Here is a 23,836-nt window from a genome sequence, read left to right as displayed (position 1 = left end):
TTGTCAATGGTTCTCCAAAAATGTAAGGTAAATTCCTTCTCCCTACCCAGAGTGTCTTCATGGTCAGACTCTAGTCTGTTTTTATTGCTTCAGCGTATGTTGTCTTTCCTGCCACCACCAACCGCATGTGTGTGTGTCTCACTGTGCTGCAGCCATAAAAGCGCAAGCTCTCATTTCTCTTCTGTTCTCTCTGCAAAGCTCTTCTTTACCTCGCTAAGTGACTTCAACCCAGCTCATGTTAATTTTTCAAACTTTTCCCAACTCATTAGTTAATTGACCCAATATTTACTCCAGTAGCACCTTGTGTATAATTTTATCATAGTATTTGTTGAATGGATAATAATTTTGGGATCGCATGGATTTATTCCCACTTAAGAGATCTCCATTTAGATAGGACTGTGTCTATCTCATTACATTGTCAGTCCTTACTGCCCAGAAGTGTTTGATGTACAGAAGTCACTCACTGCATGCTGTCTGATATATTTGGATTCATATTCTAAATTTCTTCCAGAAAATGCTATGTCCTCTAATTATGCTGTTCCCTACTGCCCCCTTCTGAAAAGTGCTATAACTACAGAGAGAAACACATTCTGCTAATAAGGACAGGAGTCTGAACCAGAGACAAAGCGATGTAGATGACTGAGCAATGTTTTGCCAGTACAAAAATATCATCTTAACTTAGAGAATTTGAAGAAGAGAAAAAGACAGAAATGGGCTATGAGAGAATGGCTGAAACCACTATGCTCTGGCAAAATTGAATGGGTGGATACATAACACAGATATAATTTCAAATATATTCAAATAATTAAAAATAATGCCAAAGTGAAGCCATTATTTTCAATTATTTGAAATATCAATACAGTTTTTTCCCTCTTTTGAGAATGTAAAGGGTGGGAGGCCCTACCTCTACACCTTGGCCAACCTCCCTTGGATATTACTATACTTATGGGAAAGACAGTGGCCAACTGTCTCAGATTTTAATAATTTCTGGAGCAAGTCAATATGGATTCTAACAAAAGCCTCACCATTTTTCTTAAGCCTGCATAACAATTTTAAATCTGGGTAGTTGACAACAAAAATGGACTCTGTTTAACATGAACAAAAATGAATAGGTTGAAAGGATACTAGGGATTCAGAAAAATTATAGGAGGTAAAAGGTCCACATGTGAGATTTAAGTGAACTCTAGAAGGCTAATTAAGATCTCTAATCTAATTCTAGGAGGCTAATAAGGCCATTAAGTTCTCAGGGAACCCTAGAAGGCTAATAAGCAGAACTCTGTTAGGAATGATGGGGTATTCAAGGGGAAGAGGTTATAAACTGTACCCACAATTTTCTAACCTAGCAGAAATCTTAGGTAGTATATCAGTGGGGACAGACAGGCTGTCCTTTTGCCTAAATCTAGTTGAAACTTAGGAAAATAATTTCCTGTCAGTGTTCAACTAGTAAAATCTATACACAATAAATTTGGAGGGAAGGAAATTAATTGCTTTTAAATGAATAATTGAAGACCCTGTAAGACTTATTGTTTCTGTATTGCTCTGATTATTAAGTGATGGCATATACAACCAGAAAGAGAGAGTGTATGTGAATGAGTTTTGTGGTAGCTCAGAGTCATGAGAAATAAGTTATTAATTACACTTTGAAGTGAGAGAAAATGTCAAGGGAGGCTTCACTTTTGAGGTTGAGACTTGAAATTTGAAGAAAGAATTGGACTTTGCTGCAAGGTGGGGATGGGAAATGTGATTTAGGACAGAGATAACATATACGAATGCCTGCCTGTGGACACACGAGTTCCAAGCACACTAAAAGGCCCTAGTTTAGTGCATTGTGTTTTGGTTGAATAGATGGCATCGGGGAGAAGTAACCTTAGCTCAGGACAAAAAAAAAAAAAAAATGGTAGAGCCACCTAGGAAAGCTGTGAATGCTAAGGGATTGGACTTGGTCGCGTAGTTCATGGGTTGTTGTAGAAAGCTTTTGAAGAAAAAAGTTAGATGATCAAATGTTCAATTCAGAAAGGTTCCTCTGCCATCAATGAAGCAAACAGGAATAAGGAGTGGATAATGGGAGGGAGCTGAAATGAGAATAACTGTCAGTATTTCATGGAAAAACAACTAAAAATGATTTCAAGTATTGTAATGTAAAAAGTACTAGAATGCAAACATATTAAAACAGGTAAGTGAAGAGTGTCAATCATTCTTTTAAAATATTTATGAGTCAGCTTGTAAGTATTTGCAGGTAGACTTTTTTTTTAAATCATGCCCTTTATTAAAACATCTAAAACATTTTAAGCAACCATCATATAAAACCTTCTTAAATCATGTTATGCTTCATTAATGGTAACTTGGAGTGTATTCATAGCATAACAATATTTAATTTCTCTCTAGAAATTAAACCAATTCTTCTTCTGTATTGGAGTAATAATTCTAGGTATTATTAATATCATAACAAGCCCAGGGCTAGTCAGTTTTCCAGACTACCTAGGGTCAAATTTTGATAAACACAATATTTTAAGGTAATAAAGATCTATAAACATTTCATTTTCTTCAGCAAATTCAAGCTCCCCTACTTAATATGTTACACTGTAATTCTGCAATAATACATTATATCCCAGGAACTGCTATTGTGGTTCAGATGCTGCCTGCTTTGTTAAAAATATCAACTGTAGGCATTTAATGTCTGAATACAAACCTGATGTCTGAATGTTAAATTTGTATAATATTTATCAGGTGCAAGATTGTTCTACACTCGATTCTAAAGATGTAATGCTTTCAAAATTCCAGAAGAAACTTCACTAATTTACTCAAAATGGAGTACTAAATTATTAAATAAATTGTTTGTTGTCATGAAGCCAGTGCAATGGTTTTACCTGTAAAAGTTTTGCCAGTGCTGGGCATGTATTTTATGTGAAAACTCCATATAGTTTTAAGTGTTCTTTTATATCACATCTTCCTCTCCATCAGTATGGAAATGATTCCTTGGTTTGCCTTCTCTCCTCCCTTTTCTTTCTCATGTATACTAAAAATAAGTGTTACTTCTTGAGAAAGTGGATATGTAGCCACGAGGGCAGTTACCAGGACTGTTAATGGTACAGGTTCCTCAGTGAGATTGTGACTATGCAGTGCTTAGAAATATACCATGAGGCAATAGACAATCCCATCTTCTGATAGTCCAATAGGAAAGATAAATGTTTTATTATCATAAAAACATTCAATGAAACAGGAAATAGGCATTTACTATCTATTCTGAGTCTAGAACTTTTTAGTTTTGTCTAGAAATATTTAGTTGAGAATCTACAAAGGCATAGTCCCAATGGAGGTTAGAATGGGTGAGCAGGAAACACACGCACACACACGCGCACACACACGTAGCTAAAACCTATTCATTTATGGTGAATCTTAAAGTGAATGGGCCTATCATAAACACAACAAGAATTTGAAGAAACCAGAGTTTACAAACTGTGAGGAATAAGTTATTCACAGAATAACATGTGAATATTCAGAAAAATATTAAAGTCTCATATCAAACTGGGTGTCAGTATATTATGTAAGAAATCACTGGATGACAATACCAGGAAATTTGGAAGACCTGGCACATGTGGAAATGTAATTTCAGCACAGTATTTGACTTTGCATGATGTACTGGTGAAGAACTTGGGGAGGGCAGGCTGCAATCAGACCTAGTAACTATCTAAACAGAATATCTCTAAGATACAAATAATGAATTGACATCACTGTAGGAAGTTTCTAGTAATTTACCATGGGTATTATTTGACTTGTCTGGGTCACTATTTTTCATTAATGTAGTTGATGAATATTCAGAGGGCATTCTCACCAAGTTTATAATTGACACAGATATCAAAGGGATGTTATAACCAGGATCTAAAAACAAATCATAGTAGGCTCTATTATTTTTTGCAAGCCCCATCTTTTTGTTATATGTTCAACTCACAAGTTATATTAGACATACTATAAATGTTAAATTTTCATAAAAATATCTAAATACTCTCTTTTTGTATTCATTTTGTTGTGGTCAAATAATACATAGTCCATGGACCAGCATTATTTTAGGGAATTATATTACTATTTGTATTTTCCATGAGTAATATAACACCCTGTAGGTCTTAGCAGGTTATTAGTTAATAGATTTTGATTACTGTATATGGTAGCAAGGCCTTTTTTTTTTCAGCCTGTATTTTATAAGATGAAATTTACCAAGTGTGAATCAAACATCCTGCACAGGAACCCTAAAGCCAATTATATAACTACAGGATGAAAGACCTATCATTGCAGCTTCAGTAAAAATATGTAAGAGTTTGGCTTATAATGAGATCAACAGAAGTCATTGTGAGTCCAGAGGAATCAATAATCAAATGGAAGTTAGGTTTCTTCAGATTATCTTCACTGTAGTATTGTGTTTGGTTGTGTGTACTTTACAAAGAAAGAAATAAAGACCCCTAAGGGAGAAAAACTCTAGGCTCCTACAGAACTGAATAGGGTTTCAGAATTTTGTAGCATAAGATGCACGGATGGCTCTGTGGGGAAAATGTGGCTAGAGACTAGAAGCCAGAGCAGAGTAAGAAAGTCAGAGGGAGCCAACAATGTGTTTAAAATAAAAGAAAAACCATGATCAGTTCTAAATGATCTTAGATCAATTACTCGTGCAGCACTTGGCAGCAAGCACCCAAGAGGTGAGACTAGCCTGCAGTCAGAGAGATGTGGAGGAAGGAACACTGGGAATGGGCATGAGAAGACAGACAGATCTGACAGTAAGAAAAAGGCAAAATCCATAGAACTTGGGGACTAACTAGATTTCAAATAAGGGTTACACTTGATTGTTCTCTCCCCACCCAACCCCCCCACCCCCCAGGAGGGAAAACAAGAAAAGATGTCAATGGGCAACTACTAGAGGAGGAAATGCAACTGGCTACTAATTACATTTATTTAATATACTTAACCTTACTTTTAGGTAAGATTTGCAAACTGAAACAGTGTACCAGTTTTGTCAGCTGCGTGAGTTCAGCCAAGTACTGGGTTCTGGTTAAATCTTAACCTTTGAATGAGAGTATTAAGTGGGGACATGGGAAGTGTCTGCTGACCAGTACATATAACCCCCTTAAGTTACTTAGAAAAGGCACATACCAACCCTGGCTTGCTTGCTTTCCTTCGTTATTGCTAAAGTACTGGCCAAGATTTGTTAGTATATGGTAAGCTTGAGAGGAACTGCGCTACAAAGGTTGGAAAGCCTGCCTCATCTAGAGACCATCTGGACTGAAAGTAACATGCTATTGAAGAGAAATAAATTCTCGATCACTAGAAGCATCTGGGGGAAATTTCAAACTTAGCTTCTAATGGACTTCAGATAGACAATTTGGAACCTGGGTACATGATGTATTATTCCTGGGGACAGACAACCTTCAGCGGTAGATTATTCCTGGCCTCAGACTGAGGAAACCTTGACAGATGTTGACTCTTTGACCCCATTTCTTAAAAATGATAATAATGCATGCTGGGCAGGTGTAGGGAGATGAGCATTCATGCACACTGATGAAACAAGTAAAGATTCAAAACACCTTTCTGGGAAGTACTATTGAAATATATGGGCCTTAAGAACAATGTTCATTCTCTTAGTGTAAGGAATTCCTCTTCTGACAAATCTATCTTACGGAAATAAACAGGAATGCAGTGATCAGTGTTCGGAGACATTCATTGGAGTTTCATTTATGATTACAGCTAAATATAAGAAATAGTCTAAAGAACCAGCAATTGAGAAATGGTTACCATGCTTACAATAAGGGAATGATCACAATAAAATACCATGTGGCTAAAATGTCACGTATACAAAAAGCAAGTTGCCAAACAGAATATACATAAATATGCATCTATTTTTAAGACTTGAATATAATACATTGAAATAGCAATGATTATCCCTTGGCTATAGGAATATTAATGTTCTTAAATTTTTAAGTTTTTTTTTGTGTGTGTGTTTCATAACAATGAGAATTTGTGGATAGAATCAAGGGAAACATTTAAAAAACTCAGATCAAGCTTTATTATTTTAATTTTTTTAAATGTTTGTTTATTTTTGAAGGAGAGACAGAGTGTGAGTGGGGGAGGGGCAGAGGGAGAGGGAGACACAGAATCTGAAGCAGGCTTTAGGCTCCGAGCTGTCAGCACAGAGCCTGACAGGGGGCTGGAACTCACAAACCCTGATATCATTACCTGAGCCAAAGTCGGAAGCTCAACTGACTGAGCCACCCAGGCTCCCCAAGCTTTATTATTTTAGACTGATTTTCTGTTTACCAAAGTAATTTTATGTTTTGCAATTTAAAATCTTAATTTTGAGTAGAGGAGGTAGGAAGAGAGAGATTTGATAAATTTAGACTTACCGTTGTTATTTGTTAATGCAGCAGAATCTGCTCACAGAACAATAGGGCTTGTCTTGTACTAGTGGCCCTGGTAGCTAGTGAGAAAGAGAAACATCGCAGGGGAAAAATCAACCTGATTTGTATCACTTGCCAATTTCCATGTCATAAATGTTCCCACCGTGGCTGATCTTAACTATCAGCATTTTTGCATCCATCTTTCAAATGATCTGATATTTAACAGTTAGCCGTCCCCCAGTAGCCCTAACCGGTTCCAACTCTTCACTAACAGATTCTCAATCCAGTTTGTTGAGCTAAATGAATAAGGTTGTGGTTGCCTTTTTCCTATGTTAAAAGTTTTGTTCCTTGTGGGGTTAGCTTTCTTCATGCTATCATTACTAGTTTATGGGATTTTTAAGATTTGTCTTTGGGTATGGTATTTGTCTATGGGTATTTTCCTTCAATCTTTTGAACATGCACTTTTATTTTCACCCATATGAGTTGGATTATTTAAGGAGACTATCTTTCCATAGGTTTATTTATGGATGAACTATTAATAACCTTCTTCCCTCCTTTTAAGTCATTGGTTGTGAGATCATGCCTAAGCATTTTATAATTTGAAATCTATTTGTCAAAAGTTTAAGGTATATTCTGCCCGTTCCACTATTGATTTATAATTTTTATTGAAAAATACTATTTGGGGCTATTTCTAACTCTTGTTGAGTTGGCCACTTTCTCCAGTTTCCTTCTCTGTCATTGAGCATTTCTTTTTGGTCAGTTCTACACTAAAAGAATGTTCCACTTGTCTTTTTAATTATTCACCTCCCCTTTGAATATTTTCTACTGCATAAATTTATTCTTCCTGGCGATTTGATGCCTATTAACTTCTTTATGATTATGTAAAAGACAGTGTTTCATTAAGCATGCTTATCATTGCTTGGTGCTCATGGACTCGAGTATTGCAAGTCTGCTTCTTATAAATTATTTTCAAATATTCCAATACCTGCCTGGTAAGGAAAAGAGTGATGGCATTTTTTACATTCTTCATTATCTCTTAACTGTTTACATTTTCTTTTGTTCATTTATTCTTTCTGTTGAAGTCTGATAAAAGGAAGAAGTTCAATAACTCAATTGCATTACAACATCCTTAATTTTATTCCTCTACTTATTATTAGAGAATCTATTTTTTTGCTTTCTTATTTGTCTTTCAGTTCATATATTTGTAAAAAACCATTTAATTTTAATTAACTTCTTTAGCTATAATTATCTCATTTATATATTTTCGCTTGTCCTCTTTTCTCTATAGAGATTAACTGAAAAATTACTTTTTTCTCTTCATTTCAAAACATAATCTTCTTACTATTAGTTTTTAAAGGCAATCACTCTAGCTGTATTAAAATTGGCATATTTTAAAAGTGATTCTTTTAAAGAAGAATAGCCAAGAGTAATCAGCCCATGATCCCTGTGCCAAAAGTTACATGCAAAGTGTTTTTTATTATCTATATAAAGGGGACAGAGGATGAAGGGGTGGGGGAAGAGTTGCGTTTGCTTAAAAATTCAGGTTCTTTACTTCTTGAGAACAATTTCCTTGAATACCATTCCTTGCAAAAATATATGACACTTTGGATTTATTTTCAGAAAAGTTGCCAGTTCCTTATTAGAACCACATTTTACTCACATTTATAAAAATAATATCTATATCTAATGGATAAAAGTGGTATTTCCTTTGGAGTCTTCTAATTTCCACTTCATTGGAAGGTAATTCTCCATTGATCTCTCTTATTTCTGTATACCTTGCAGGAAGATGAAATGATTGCCCTCTTAGATAATAGAGATAATATCTTCTTCTGGAGCAAGTGATGGAAAGGAATTCTTTCTGTCCAGTACAAAACATTTGGGTTCCCTGCACTTAGTGTTCTTCTCCTGTAATGAAACCCACTACATGTGCAGGTAACATGTGTCCCTCCTGGTATCTCCCCATGAGAACTGGAGCTCAGATAACCAACACAAAAATGCTGTCAATAGTTTTACTGCTATTGCTGTGAATAACCAAAGGTTTTTTGTCTCTGACCTAGGAATCTTGTGTCTTTTACCAGCATCCTTGAAACCGTAACAGGTCAACTTTGTAACTTGCAAGTAGGGTAAAATATCAGACCTTTTGCTTTTCTTCACAAAAATAATAAACCATCACTGGCTTTGGAATTAAACAGTTCATTGCATCAAAATTCCAAACTTCCTGAAGTCATATGATCATGTCCTGATCACTTTGTCCCTGTTCCATGAATACCCACATTTTATTTTAAAACCATGAAGCATGAAGAAAAGATAGAGACATTAAAAACTAATTGCAGAGCAAGGTGATCAGGTAAATGCTGGCTTGATAAACACAAAAACAAATGATGTAAGGGGAAACTAAAGTCTCAGCTGTGTTGCTCTAGGAAATAAAAGCAGTACACAGACACCAGTGGTAATTCATAAACCAGAAATGGGGTGACTCCTTTGACCTAATATGCAGAGTGTATATAAGGCTAAGAAGCATTGCTGTACTTCTATGGATGAGAATGATAATGTAGACAGAACTGAGGCAATATTAAATCCTGAGTGAATTTTAAAAATGCCACTCATCGGGACATCTGGGTGGCTCAGGTAGTTAGGCATCTGACTTCGGCTCAGGTCATGATCTCATGGTTTGTGAGTTTAAGCCCCACACTGGGCTCTCTGCTGTCAGCACAGAGCCGACTTCAGATTCTCTGTCTCCTCTCTCTGTCCCTCCCCTGCTCGCGTTCTCTTTCTCTCCTTCAAAAATAAACATTAAAAAGATTTTAAAAAATGCTACTGATCTATGCATATGCAGCCCACTAGTTTGGAGAGCTGAGAATGCCTCTGTGCAGGAATTGAACCCTGCTCCAGAGCCCAAGATTTGTGAGTGGAACTGGGTGCTTTCAGAACTTAGGCAATCCCCCAGTAGAACATCTTAGGGAAGATCACACAAACCTCACGGTCTCAAGCAGCAGCCATGTACTCTTTGATTTTTTTATTTATTTATTTTATTTTTCTTTATTTTTGAGAGAGAAACACAGAGTGTGAGTGGTGGAGGGGCAGAGAGAGGAAGACACAGAATCCAAGGCAGGCTCCAGGCTATGAGCTGTCAGCACAGAGCCCAATGCGGGGCTCAAACCCACGAACCATGAGATCATGACCTGAGCCGAAGTCAGATGCTCAACCAACTGAGCCACCCAGGTGCCCCATGTAGTCTTTGATTTTATGTGTGCCTGTGACTCATTATTAATAAGAATAGTTTCTATTTAAAATATGCCGTGTGCCTGGTACTGTGCTACTTTAAATGAACTATCTAATTTTATTCTTGAAACGACTGTGTGAAAGAAGTATTTTTAACCTCATTTTGCAAAGGAAGAAAATGAGGTTTAGAAAGACCATTTAGAGTGTAAATAGCAAAGGCAGGACCTAAACTAAGATCCGAGACCAAAACCACACACATTAACCATCACACTGTTGCCTCTGCTACTGTCATCATCCAAGCAGAAAGGAAAAAGATGGTGAAACTTTTTCATGAGCTTTGTTCCCCTCCCCTTTCTCATACTCCCACACTTCTCTTCAATTGATTCACACTCATAAAGTAGTTCTGCTTCTTGTTATCAACGTGATGATGTTAGAAACTAAATGCCAGAGTTTAACTTCAGTGTTAATCCCTTTGTATTGTGCTGTTTGCTTTCTTATGCCTTTATTCCACTAGAAGGAAAACGTTGGCCGATTCTGAAATTTAACAGGTTTACAATCTTCCAGAGTTCCTTTTGATGTGCTATAACCACCTAGTATTTTGAAAAGAAGAAAAAAAATTATCCCATGTATACATTTGGATATTCTTAGTTGTATAGTGTATTTTGCTGATCTTTTTCTGTGCAAAGCATTCCCGACTTTTTATAATCAAACCAAATTGACTCAATTAATTCTTCTGATTTTTTATTCTCCTGTCTAGAGCAACATATCTTTTTGAATTCTCTGCTTCCCAGATTTCAGCAAAAGCTCATTAATTTTTTGGTCTCTTGAATAAGAAATTAATAATAACTTGGAAATTAAATAGACTCAAATGATCTATATTTTAAAGTTAGGGCATGTGTCATGGGTGCAACTTGGTTCTCCTAAATCCGCTGAGTTTTTCCTTATCTTCTCTTTTTTTCATCCACTTGCTTCTGTGAAAGAGAATAAGGACATCTTTTGAGAGAGTTTGCCCAAAGTAGCTCCTTCTGTAGCTAAGGAGAATTCAACTTCTGAGGAACAAACCAAGCCTAGACAGATAGAAGAGCTGAAACTCTACCTTGGGAATCTCAAGGCACACATCTGTTTTATGTTTGTCAATAGTCAGTCTTACTTTGGGGCACCTGGGTGGCTCAGTCGGTTAAGCAGCTAACTTTGGCTCAGGTCATGATCTCTCTGTTTTTGAGTTCAAGCCCCGCTTTGGGCTCTGTGTTGACAGCTCAGAGCCTGGAGCCTGCTTCAGACTCTGTGTCTCCCTCTCTTTCTCTCTGCCCCTCTGCTGCTCACAGTCTGTCTCTCTCACTCTCTTTCTCTCTCAAAAATAAGCATTAAAAAAATAGACTTGCTCATTTTTTTTTGTTTGGTTTTGTTTTTTGTAAGAAGAGTCCTCTTTTCTTTTGTCATTGAGTTTTGCCAGCTCCCAAAGCAAAACAATGTGTATAAATTATTAGGACATTGTAATTAATGAAATTACTTTCACTTAAAAATTCATTTGGAAAAAAACAATTTTTGAATAATGAGCTCCTAGTTGAAACTTTTGTATCTCCAGTGATTGATTCATATTCCAAACAATACCTTTTTTTATTCTTACTAATTTTGGGGTTGTTATTAATAGACTATGGGAAAATCCAAGAATGAAATGCTATGGGCAAAATTTTAATCAAACAACAGAAGTCAAGCATTAATATCTATTGCTGTCATAACATTAAATTTAATGATGAAATAAGCCATGGTTTTCCTTATTTGCATTTAGATTCTTATTATTCTTGACTGCCTAAATTTTATTTACAGTGACTGCTTTCAGTGCTATTTCATCAATATCTGAGTATTATTTCATTCAGTGCTCTTGGTATGATATATAAAAATAGGATGTTATATGAATACTTTAAAAATATGAAGTTTTAATAGTAGCAGTACAATTATTAAGTCCTCACACTCAAGATATTTACTTCTGTATCAAGTTCCATTGGCTAGATATCTTAATAAAATTACCTTGTTTTGTGAGAAAGATTTATAGAAAATAAGTCTCAGAAGACTTTCATGTGTAAAGGATGCCAAAATTTGATTCACATTTATTAATTTTATATGGCATAATAATATCTAATGGTACAGGAAACCGAAAATATGCAATATTGCCATGGAGTTAAAGAATCTTCCAGTTGTGACAGCAACTGACTTAACGAGCCGATTCCAGCAATAATTGAGTTTCTGTGCTTTTCTTTTAATTTCACTACCTGATGATACCTGAGAGCAGTAGACTTTATTTCAGAATCCCATTAGGTACCATTATGAGATCCTATTTCCTGGGGTTTTAAAATCTAATTGTCAGTCAATGTGTTACAGTAAGCCTAGCTTCCTTTGATTCTCATGGCTCTACGCGGTGGGAAAAAAACAAAAGAAGTATGTTCCATCATCCTGTCAAGGAGGTTTCTTAACAAATTACCTTTCCCCTCAAAAGAAAACACAGAGAGACTTTTTTGTTGCCTTAACAATTCTCATAGTTCATATCTTCTTTTCTGAGCTATTAAAGGGAACAAAAACTGGAAACCCATAGAGCACAGACATCCTGACAAGTGATGTCCTTAAGATTTATGGAGAAATTTAAGTATTTAATAACTGCATAAGAGTAAGTTGTACTTCTTAAGGATATTTCAGATCTGATCATAAAGCTCTGCCTTGTATAAGGAAAAAAAAATACTATCCAACATGTATTTCATTTGACCTACAAGAACATTTGACTTAATTTGAAAATTATTTCCTTTCCTTTAGCTATTTTGTAATGAAAGATGTCCTCTACATCGAATTTCCTTTTTTTCCGTAAGACTTCGTAACAAGTTTTTAGTTTTAACCTATTGCTGGATTTTCTTTTATATTTTTAAACCTCACTTTTTCAGCACACTCAAATTAATACTGGATGTCCTTGAATCTCACCATTGCTACCACTCCAGAGTGAACCACCCAAAGCCAGAGAAAGATTAAGTTACATATTGAATTAGCTAGATATTTTGGAAACTCTAGATAGATGTACTTAGGCTAGAATGACTTCACATCAAAATCATTTTGACAAAACTTTATCTGTGGGCTGGTTCAATTCCTAGATTTCTTACTACTTTTTCATTATTTTTAGGAACACTTCTCCAATTGTTTTTTTTTTTTTTTAAACACTTAGCAAGGATCACAGAAAAAACATACTCCTGCTTAAACATTATGACAAGATTGCTTATATGTCATATTTCCTGTTGGACTAAGGAAGAAGAAACAAAGGCATGGCCATCTGTTTTTCAAAATTGTAAAGATCTTGGTCATTTGCTTTCATTTTGAATTAGGAGAGTAAATGTACAACTGACCTCTATTTCATTTGTCAAAACACCCTAAAGAAGCGCTGTTCCTGGTCTAGGACAATGGGGCATGTCTATTTCTGCCTGCCATGTATGCAGCAGGCTTGCTGGGATTTTTCTAGGTTTCACTAAATGCATTAGGTTATATAACTATGAGCTCAGCACTCAATTCCCCTCAGACAGTCTGTCATAGACTATCTTGATCTACAGTTACATCCTTCCCCTCTAGCAACAGTATAGCAAGAGCAGCACATAAAATCAAGATATGATGTGCATTCTGGTCAAGAGCTAGCCATAACAGAGGATCTTTGCTCCCTCCCTTTTTGTGCTTCCCATTTATCCATACAGACTTCTAAAAACCATTGAACCGCTTAGATCAATGATTTTTGTTTTCCTAATGAAAATAAAAATGTGAATGCAAAGCTAAAAAAAAAAGGAAAAATAAATAAAAAGGTACATCATCAGTAGAACAGCCTGTTGGAAAGGGGAAGTCTGGTGTGAAATCTCCACCAGAGAAACCCTTAAATTAACTCTACATCCTTTCAATAATTGTTACAAATGGGGGATGAGTTTAGTCACTGAAAAACGTGTTGATTCATACCAATAATATATTTTTGAACAATCATTTCTGTCAAGCACTGTGTTTGGTATTGTGCATTTTTTTCATTAAGTACTCACAGTAGTCTAATAAAGAGGACACGACCTACTCCACTTTACAAATTAAAAAACGACTTTGCCAGAGATTTTCAAGGTCACCTAGTTAGTAAATAGCAAAAGTGGCTTTTTTTCCTCAAGTCTTTATGAGTCCAAAGTCGATTCTATAGTTCACTGAAACCATACTCTTATGTCAATGAAAAAGCATAAGTAAAATAAATTCTAGGAAAAGAAAATCAGAAATTTTGGTTTTGTTATATGGTTTCTTTTGATTTTAAGACATCATTGCTTAAAGTATCTTTCATTGACTTGTTTGACTCCAAAGGCATTGATAAGTGCCTAACCACAAGCATTTTATTTTGTATACTTTGCCGAGCTGATTCCACTTTGGGCTGATGCCTTTGAAATATGAATAAAGTATAAATAGAATCAAAATATGCCATGAGTTCCTACTATACAAACAAAGATTTAGAACATCAGCATAGTATGTTACAGGGGAAAAACAGACACAAAGATCAGACACTCTCCTTTGAAAGGCAGAAGGCAAATTAGTTTAGCCACACTTTAGTCATTAGCCCAAATATAAGAAGTCATGGTAAGATGGTACATTTTCATTAACTCTTGTTGGTTTATGTCTACAAATTTAATTTTATTTTGATGGTAGGGAGTAAACACATAAAGAGGCAGTTTTGTCATTCAGCAATTATTTATTAATAGCTTGGTCAGAAAATTCATTGTTTGAGCTGGGATACCTTGGTTTGCCTGGGTGGCTCAGTCAGTTAAGTGTCTGCATCGGGTTCGGCTCAGATCATGATCTCACAGTTCATGGGTTATAGCCCCAAATTGGGCTCTGCGCTCACAGCACAGAGCCTGCTTGGGATTTTCTGTGTTTCTCTTTCTCTGCTCCTTCCCTACTTGTGCGCGCGCGCGCGCTCTCTCTCTCTCTCTCTCTCTCTCTCACACACACACACACACACACACACTAAATAATGAATTTTAAAAAAGTAATAGGTAAATTAATAGTACTCTGAAACAAGAAACCTAAAAGGGAATGTGCTGGGAAAATTGTGGTATATACTTAACTCCAATTGTGAAATGTCTATTTTGTGCTTAGGATTGTTTTAGGTACTAGGAAAGACATAATGAAATTGGAAGATGACCTCAAAAGTTGACAATATAGTTAAAGGAATAATGTTTACCCATGGTGTCACTGGAAGATAAGAGGACATATGATTAACTACTAAACATGAAGTACTTTCTAAAGGTGCTATTGTAATTTTAATGAAGGAAATTTCCTTGTGGGAAGCCTTTGTGCAGAAGAAATAAATTTTGCTGAGTATAGGAATCTGGATTAATATTGAAGAGGAAAAGCTAAAATCTAAGTAACATTGGTTGGTGACTTTCAACCTCTTTTTTTTACCCCCCACTACCCAATTAATAATTCCTCTAATAAACACAAGGGTAATGAACAGATTTAAAAAAGGTGAAGGTTTTTGGAGAAGTCTGGATTATTACCCATGGTTGAAAATACCTTGTACTTAAATTAGAAAACAGATTGATGTCTTTCAACATTGTATCATGATGACTCTGAGTAAATATGAAAAGAAACATGTTGATGAATTTATTTAATTTCCCCTAGCAGAATCATATCAAAACCTATTGCCACACCATACTGCTACACGTTGCCCCCAAAATCAGTTCTGGCAACAAGAATATATTCTCATATATATAGGCACAAGCCTATTGGGTGACAGTATTTCAGCTGATCTCGATGAGGCTTGGCTGGGAATGCCTGCTTTGGGCTGTATATTGGCTATTCTTGCATCTAGGCTGTGGTTCGGTTCAGTTTTCTTCCATTTTGCTTGTTCTGGAACAAGCTACCTCAGGCATACTATTTGCAAAATCAAGTGTTGTAACACAAGCATGAAGAGAACACATGTGCATATTTAAAGCTTTTATATGTGTTATGTCCACTAAAATCACACTGAGAAAAGCCAGTTATATAGTCAAATCCAGCATCACTAGGATAGAGAAATATATCCGACCTACATGGGAGTGTGGATATTGTTTTGAACAATAATGTAAGCTGTCGAAGAAATTATCCACAAAGCAATCCTTTCCATTTAGGTTGCCTTTAAATGGATTTTCCACATTGCCATTTCTGATTCCGCTGTTCTTTAGAATTATTCTACCTACCTCATGGTTATATGAAGGTAAGAAGGGTATCAGTTTGCTGTTACATCTTTAAAGACGTTTTACAATTGGAGAAAAAAAAGTAAAACAATAACACGCTATATTCATCATAGTACAGCTTCAAATTAAAATCTGCAGAAATAAATTTCCCTCCAGTTAAGTAAAAAAATATTATTTATTCATTCAAAAGGTTTTCTTTGAGCATCTACTCTACTACTCTATGCCGGGCCCTGTTACTACAAGCTGTAAGAACAAAGACTCAAATCTTCCCCTGGAGCAGCCCACAGTTTATGTTAGGAGACCATGTGCCAACAAGTACATTGTGATGCAAGTTCAGCTTAGCTCTGGTGCTACTGATAACTTTAAGCATAACTGCAGATCTGCAGGCAGATGACTGGAGAACCTGATAATTCCTGGAACTGAAGGGAAGGAGTTGGGTACCAGTGACTTTGGCCACACATTGGTATTAGGCAGTCTCCTTAACAGTATCTCAAGACCCTCCTCTTTCCCGCTTGCTTTTCAGGCACAGTGTCCACTTGAAAGAACTGTAAAATTGTTTAATAATATAATTCAATCTGGAGAGCTACCTTCCAAATACATTTTTCTTCTTGTTTAAATGATTTGTTCGGCATCCAGTGGTTTTGGATAGAGGTGATTGCTTTCACATCAATATTTTTACATAAAGGGGTTGAATAATTTAGACAGTGGTTGTCAATGTTGAGCGTGCTTACAAATCACTCAGGTAGCTCATGAAAGGAAATCTCCAGGTCTATGTGGCAAATGTTCTACATTCCAAGTATTATGGGATGAGGCCCGGGAGATAGCATTATTAACAATCAACCTCACTGTACTCAATCCCCGGGTAATTCTGAGGGGAAAAAATTTGTTTAGAATGTGAATACATTACTTTATTCCAAATTATCATTGTTAATACTGGCAATGGGCTTTGCAAAAGTCTGGCTTATGATTATCCCACTTAATGCTTCAGAAGCAGATATTTGGTTTTGTTAATGGAGATTCAGTTTCATGGGGCCAGGAGTGCCCATTAAAGTTTGAATGAAAAGGGAAATAAAAGACTGTTTTCTCAAAGCAAGTAGTCTTCTTAACAGCATATGTCTAACCTCTGCTGTTGAAATATATTTGAAAGTTATTAAAAGAAACGAAAATATATAAACACAACATAAGGAAATTTGACATATTTTAAACATAAATGTTAAAAAAAAAGTAAAGGCAAATAGTATAAATTTTAATAAAAGATAAAATAGTTAAGAAAGAGAGTATCTAAATCAACTAAAAATAAAACTAAACACCATAAGACTTAAACTGGTAAAAATTTTTAGGAAGATAACTGATAAAAGTTATGTGTGAATCGGGGGCACCTGGTGGCTCAGTCGGTTAAGCTTCTGACTCTCGATTTCGGTGCAGGGCATGATTTTGCGGTTTGTGAGATGGAGCTCCACACTGGGCTCTGTGCTCGTGGTGCAGAGCCTGCTTGGGATTCTCTCTCTAGACCTCTTTCTCTTTCTCAAAATAAATAAACTTAAAGTTATGTATGAATCTAAGAATAAAGAAAGAAAAGACAACAGGAAGATATTACCAAGAAAAGACAAACTAAGCAAAGAATTTTTTTGATACAGTGAAACAGATAAAACAATCAAATAAGTAAAAAGCAAAACAAAAACTACACAAAAAACCCCAAAGCAGAATTACTGAGGAATTAAAAGGACATAAGAAGAAAAGGAACTAAAATAATAAAAGGGAATATAAAATACAATTGAATGCAAAAGAGAACAAAGCTTAAGGAGGAAGAAGTGAAAGCTAAGAAAATGCTGATACTAAGTCTAACACCTAACATTTCTATGAAGCAGCAACAGGGCCTTGCTACCAGCTGAAGCTCCGTTTTTGATCCAGTATGTGGAATCTGTACAAATATGTCTTCAGGGTCATGGGGTACACAAGAAAAATTCCTGGCTCTTCATATTTTCCCTCACACTGCTCTCAACTAGTCAACTAGTTGACTAGGGATGAGGACAAAACTAAACATTGTTTGGCCACAGTTTTTTAACTCCCTAAAACAACACCACACGTGCCCTTCCCCAGCAAGCAGCGTGCTTACTTGACAAACTCATTTTGCTTTGTGTGCAAAATGGCCCCAATCCCTACCTGCCTTTGTGGAGAAAAATGGGAGAATAGTACTTTACTCTGCTAAATGGGTAACATACTCTACTTAGTACTACATAGGGTTCGTTTGCCTCTGGAAAAAGAAGTGCCTTTTTGAATATCAGGAAATGGTCGTAAACTTTTGGGCAAAGATTCTAAATGATAATTGATAATGCAATATTTACTAAGAGCCCATGTGTATCTCAGATAATCTCTGATAAGAGTTTAGGTATAGAGGGGGCCTGGGTGGCTTAGTCTGTTAAGCGTCCAACTTCAGCTCAGGTCATTATCTCTCAGTTTGTGAGTTCCAGCCCCACATTGGGTTTTACAATGTCAGTGCAAACCCCGTTTCGAATCCTCTGTCTTCCTCTCTTTTTGCCCCTCCCCCATACTCTCACCCTGTCTCAAAAATAAATAATAATAATAATGATAATAATAAAGAATATGAGTATAGAGATTTCCTTGTACTTTTGTCACCTGGAGTTATTTAGCTACTTAGACATTGCTACTAATAAATATTAGGGGTTTCATTTCTCCTTCTGTTCCCTTTATGTGTTGATTAGCTTTACAAATATGTACTGAGCACCAGTAATATGTAAGGAGATATATTAGGTGCTGAGATCAGTGCTAACCAGGATGAACCAGGTGATTGTTTTGATGCCACTTACGTCTTGACAGAAGATTCAAAGAAGAATAAAATATAGGCAGTCAAAATATCACGTGATGATATGTGCTATTATGTTGGTATGCTAGTGTTTAGCTACGCTACTAGAAGTTTCAGGGTAGACTTGTCTGAAGATAAGATTTTGAAGCTAAACTATCAATCTTGCAAGTATGCAAGTATGCTATCCATTTGTTTTGTTTTGTTTTGTTTTAAAGGCATTGTGGGAGAAGCCCTAAAAAGCAAATGGGCTTGGCACATTCTGGAAACCAGAGGATAGCCAATGTGTCAGGGGCAGAGTGGAAGAAGAGTAGTATGTGATGAAAGTGACGAAGTATAAAGAGGCCAGATCCAAGAGGGATTCTTGAATGTGGTGAGAAGGTTGTGTTTTATTCTAGGTACAATAGGAAGTTATTGGAGGGTTTTAAAGAGGAGACTGACATGACCTGATTCACATCTTAAGAAGATCTCTCATGCTGCTATGTGGGAATGGGTCAGATAAGGCAAGAATAGAAGCAGATAAGTTCAGTTCAAAGACAGCAGTTCAAATCAATGAAGTATGAGGAGAGGTGGAAGGATCTAGATACGGTTTAGACAGCAAAGTCAGTAGAGTTTGCTGACGTAGAGAAAGAGTAACTTAAAGTGTGTTTTCAAACAACCAGATGGAGGATTGATGTTCTTGACTGGGGAGAACTGGGGAAGAGAGGACTTGGTGGAGGGCACAGTGGAATATACAGGAAACCTCTCTTGGACAGATTACATCTAACATATCTATGTAGTAATTGGAGGCTCTAGGAATGGAGACATCAGACCTTGATTTAAAGATTTGGGACTCCTGATGTACTGATTCTGTAAAAGCTGTAGTTACTTGTCCAGCAACTTTGTGGTTATTGTTGTCATTAGTGTTCTCTAAGTCATTTCTTTGTGGTGGTCTTTACAAAGAGGCCAGACCTATATATCTACACTATAATGATCTAACTTCCTTAGTCATCATTAGGTCTGCTTCTCCCTCTGACCCTCCAGTACATATCCAACTGCTCTATGTGACTTGTGTTCCCAGAAGACTGGTTCTTTTATTATTTAATGAATACTCTCTGTCTTGCCTATTCATCCCCACTGTTTGCTTCTTCCTTGTCTGGGAAGGCTTTTGGGTCCCTGAAAGCTTCAGTCCTTGGTGATGGGTCCCTTTTCTGGAATCTAAACGCAACAGTAAATTTTCTATCACTGTTTCTCCATTTCTAAAACCGTAATACAATTACTATGGGTGTCTTAGGATTCCTAAGAAATTGATATTTTAAATGAGCCATTGATATACGCAGATTACTATATTCAATATTGTTACTGCCAAAACAGATTTATCTGTCCATTTTTTTCAAAATAGGGCAAATAAAATGTGAGTGATATTAAGAGCTTCACTTAGAAGGAAGTAATCATGTGTTTGTATTTACCTTGGTGGGAGATTCTTTTGGTTAGCTCACCTTAGCAAGAAGTAATTTAATGACAGAATATTTAGGGCTTTTAAAGAATTGACAGCAGCTTGGGAGACTGGTCTCAGGGATAGAAAAACTCAAGGTGGCTCTAGTGGGAAGAAGACTTGGATAGGAAGCTCAGTAACTATCCTGAAGCAAATTGAGCCTCTGTCTTAACCGCTGCTCTCGTGCCGAATGAGTACTTCAAGGGTATTTGCTTGTCCTATTTCAGTTAGGTCAACCTCTAAAATTCTGGAAGAGAGTACTTCTTGGCTGAGTTCCTCTGGGGTGTAGGACAGAGAGTTATGACTCCTTTGGTCGCTTTCAACAGTATAGGCAAAGGGTAAGTAATTGCTACTAGGAGAGTGTTATTGAAGAGGGAGGAATTAGATTACTAAAACTAAGTACTATTGCAGCTTTGTACAGATAAGTGCCTTCTCCCCAAATAAACGATCAGTCCTTTGGAAATTTACATATATATAAACACATACATATGTAACTATATATTTAAATATATACAATATGTTATATATATAGCACACATATGACATTTATATATATTACATATAAATCCTGGACTTTGAATTTTGAAAGAGATGGGTTTGAGTCTTCTTCTTTTGATTCTTACTAATAAACATTGTTGTATTATTGCAAGATTTTAGTGAAATCACACCAGTAAAATACTAGTACGGTGTTTGGAAGGTGTTCCATAAACATAGATAATGATTATCAATGTTATCATTAGCATGAATGTAAGACAAGCTGTTTAGCTCCTCAATCTAAGGAAAGTGAAATATATGTAATTTGTTTTAGATCATATAAGCACCTAGCCCCAACATTAAAAAAAAAAACAAAACACCAAAAAAACCAAAACAGATCTCATGAGCATTGTGAATCTGCTATCCTTCCAATACACATTTGTTCAAATATGTAGAATTCAGTTTTTAACAATCCATTTGTTTTTAAAGAGCCAAAGATCTGAAATATAATTTGAAACATTGGCTCAAAGTGCAATAGTTCATTTCACTATAGTAACTCCTTCTCCTAGTGATTGCATTTTTATTTTAATACATTGTCCGTATTATACTGTTCTCACAATCTCCCAAGCTAATCAATGTTCAGAAGGATGCACCCACCATTATTAATCAACAAAAGTTTCTGTCAATCTCAGCCCTCAAATGTTAAATTGTATTCTCTCCAGCAAGCCACAAAGCCCTTTTTGATATTAAAATATCTTTAATCTCATCAAGGTCTATTGCCCAGTCCATTCCTTTAAGCTATTAATCTCATTATATAACCTCCCTGGCCAAGTCACTCACTTTAAAAGGACTTCCCTTTTACCATCATTGTAAAGACCAAAGGAAAAGAAGATTGCTCTTTCCAAGCCTCAAAAGGGAAGGAAGTGATCTATTCTTTATTACACTTTATTATGTCCTTTTGAAAATCTTATCATGTATTAGCAGTAATATTCATGACACTGGAGTACACTTACAATAGTCAGCTCTCATGGTTATCAAAAAGCTTCACTTTAGCATTTAATCAACTCTAAAAGCCATTCATTGCCTTGGATATTCCCAGTGCAACGAACATTATCCATAAGCAATTTTTTTTTTCATAGAGAAGCAAGATGGCACAGAGGATGGAATATAGCTTTAGTAGGGATTTATCCGATTTTTAAAAGGGCATTTTAATTTCCATAATGTCTTCTCCAAGGAGCCTGCTGAGTGGTCATGTAATCTACCAAGTATAGAAAAAAACTTGAAAGCATTGTCTTGCTTTCTGGTGAGGACTCCTTTCAGGAAATGAGTGGGTATCCTGGGGTAGCTTCAAGAAAAGCAGCCCATGAAGGAGGGAAGATGTAGTTGTAGTGGAAGCTTCTTCCTTGTGTGGTGGATACTGGGACATGAAAAGTTCTGTCAAATTCAAACTACCTCTTTCTGTGGTGATAGTGCCACTGTTCTTTCTAATGGGATGACTTCTTAGAAGCATTCCCATTAAATACAGGCTAAGAGATGTGAATTTCTGAAAGTGAAGGAAGCCCTTGAACTCCTTCCATTACTCTTATCTTGAAAAATATTATCTCCGAGGACCTTGAGGAGCAGTTAAGCTATTACTATCATCTCATTATTATTACTATATTATTATGAGCCTGACATAAGTAGGGGCTCAATCAGCCTGGAGCTAACAATGCTGAAGGAAAAGGATTCTCTGATCTCTAAGTAACTCAACCAATATCCAGAGATTGATATTTTTTATTTTTGTTATATTTAGCCCGTATGATACCTAGGATGAATTTGACACTTGATCAAATCTATCCTTAACTCATTTATTTCCTATGTTCTTCTACGTTTGCGACCACTCATTACCTACTTTACCAATTCCTTTTAGTCCTTCTGAGATTTGTTTTATGGGATGTGCACTACCCTCACAGCCTCAAAAACAACAAAAATGAGAAAAACTGTTCTTTCTCTCCATACTTCAAATACCGCTTTTATGCCTGAAAAAGAGGGGCTTCCCCAACATGTTGGCGTTGGATATGGTCCAAGTGCCTGCCTCCACTGGAGGATAGGCACATTAAAAGTGGCTAAGGCTGACAGGGTGCCTGGTGGCTCAGTCAATTAAGTGTCTGACTTTGGCTCAGGTCATGATCTCACAGTTTGTTGGTTTGAGCCCCACGTCGGGCTCTGTGTTGACAGCCTCTTCAGATTCCATCTGTGCTCTGTCTCTCAAAAGTAAACCTTAAATTTTTTTTTTTTTTTTTTTTTTACATCCCACAGTGCTGATTTCTCCAGCACTGTGGGATGTATGTTCAGAGTCAAAATTAATATTTACAGAAAATCAAGGCGTGCATTATTTTTACATATCTGGTTAAATTTGGCAGGATGAAGTTTCTATATTTTCCCCTTTACTGTAGTTTTAAATTATAAAAGTTAACTTTTACATGTCTCTAAATTTGTGGCAAAGTATTGCAAAACGAATTTTCTTTTGTATTAAAATTTGCAAATTCAAAGGTTTAATTTAAAATAAAAGATTAAGGGTGCCTGGGTGGCTCAGTCGGTTGGGCATCCGACTTTGGCTCAGGTCATGATCTCCCAGTTTGTGGGTTTGATCCCTGCATCCAGCTCTTTGCTGACAGCTCAGAGCCTGGAAACTGCTTCGGATTCTGTGTCTCATTCTCTCTCTGCCCCTTCCTCACTTGTGCTCTGTTTCTCTCTGTCTCTCAAAAATAAATAAGTGTAAAAAAATTTTTTTTAAATAAAAGATTAAAAATTTTCTTCTCCTTAACACTTTATTTTTCTGGGATAGGGGCTGACAGGCAAAAATGAGAAGCTGTGTTCTCTAAAGAAGGTAGACATGCAAGCATTTAACTTCATTTAAATTTCTGAGTGATTTGATGCTTGAATTTCCCAACAGTAAAGTTGCACCTAAAATTGATCATCTTCAGTGTCACCAACAAATGTCCCTAAAACTTTTAGCAACTAATGGATTGCTTAAAGGACCTTAATAGCTCATTTGTCTAGTCAAAACCCCATCAACTCAACCTCTGAAAACCATACTTGCTTGTCATTAGAAAATTGAGTCCATTGTCCTTTAATTTTGAAATGACATGTATTTCAAATCAATTAAGGCAGAAAGACCAATTATCTGGTGAATCTCTGACAACCAGAGTGTTTTTGAATAGCTGATGAGAAAGGTAGCGACAGTACAGCAGGCTGTGTACTG

This window comes from Acinonyx jubatus, chromosome C1 (assembly GCF_027475565.1).
Source record: "Acinonyx jubatus isolate Ajub_Pintada_27869175 chromosome C1, VMU_Ajub_asm_v1.0, whole genome shotgun sequence".
NCBI lineage: Eukaryota > Metazoa > Chordata > Mammalia > Carnivora > Felidae > Acinonyx > Acinonyx jubatus.
The sequence above is the reverse complement of the archived record's forward strand: the minus strand, read 5'-3'. Positions refer to the sequence as shown.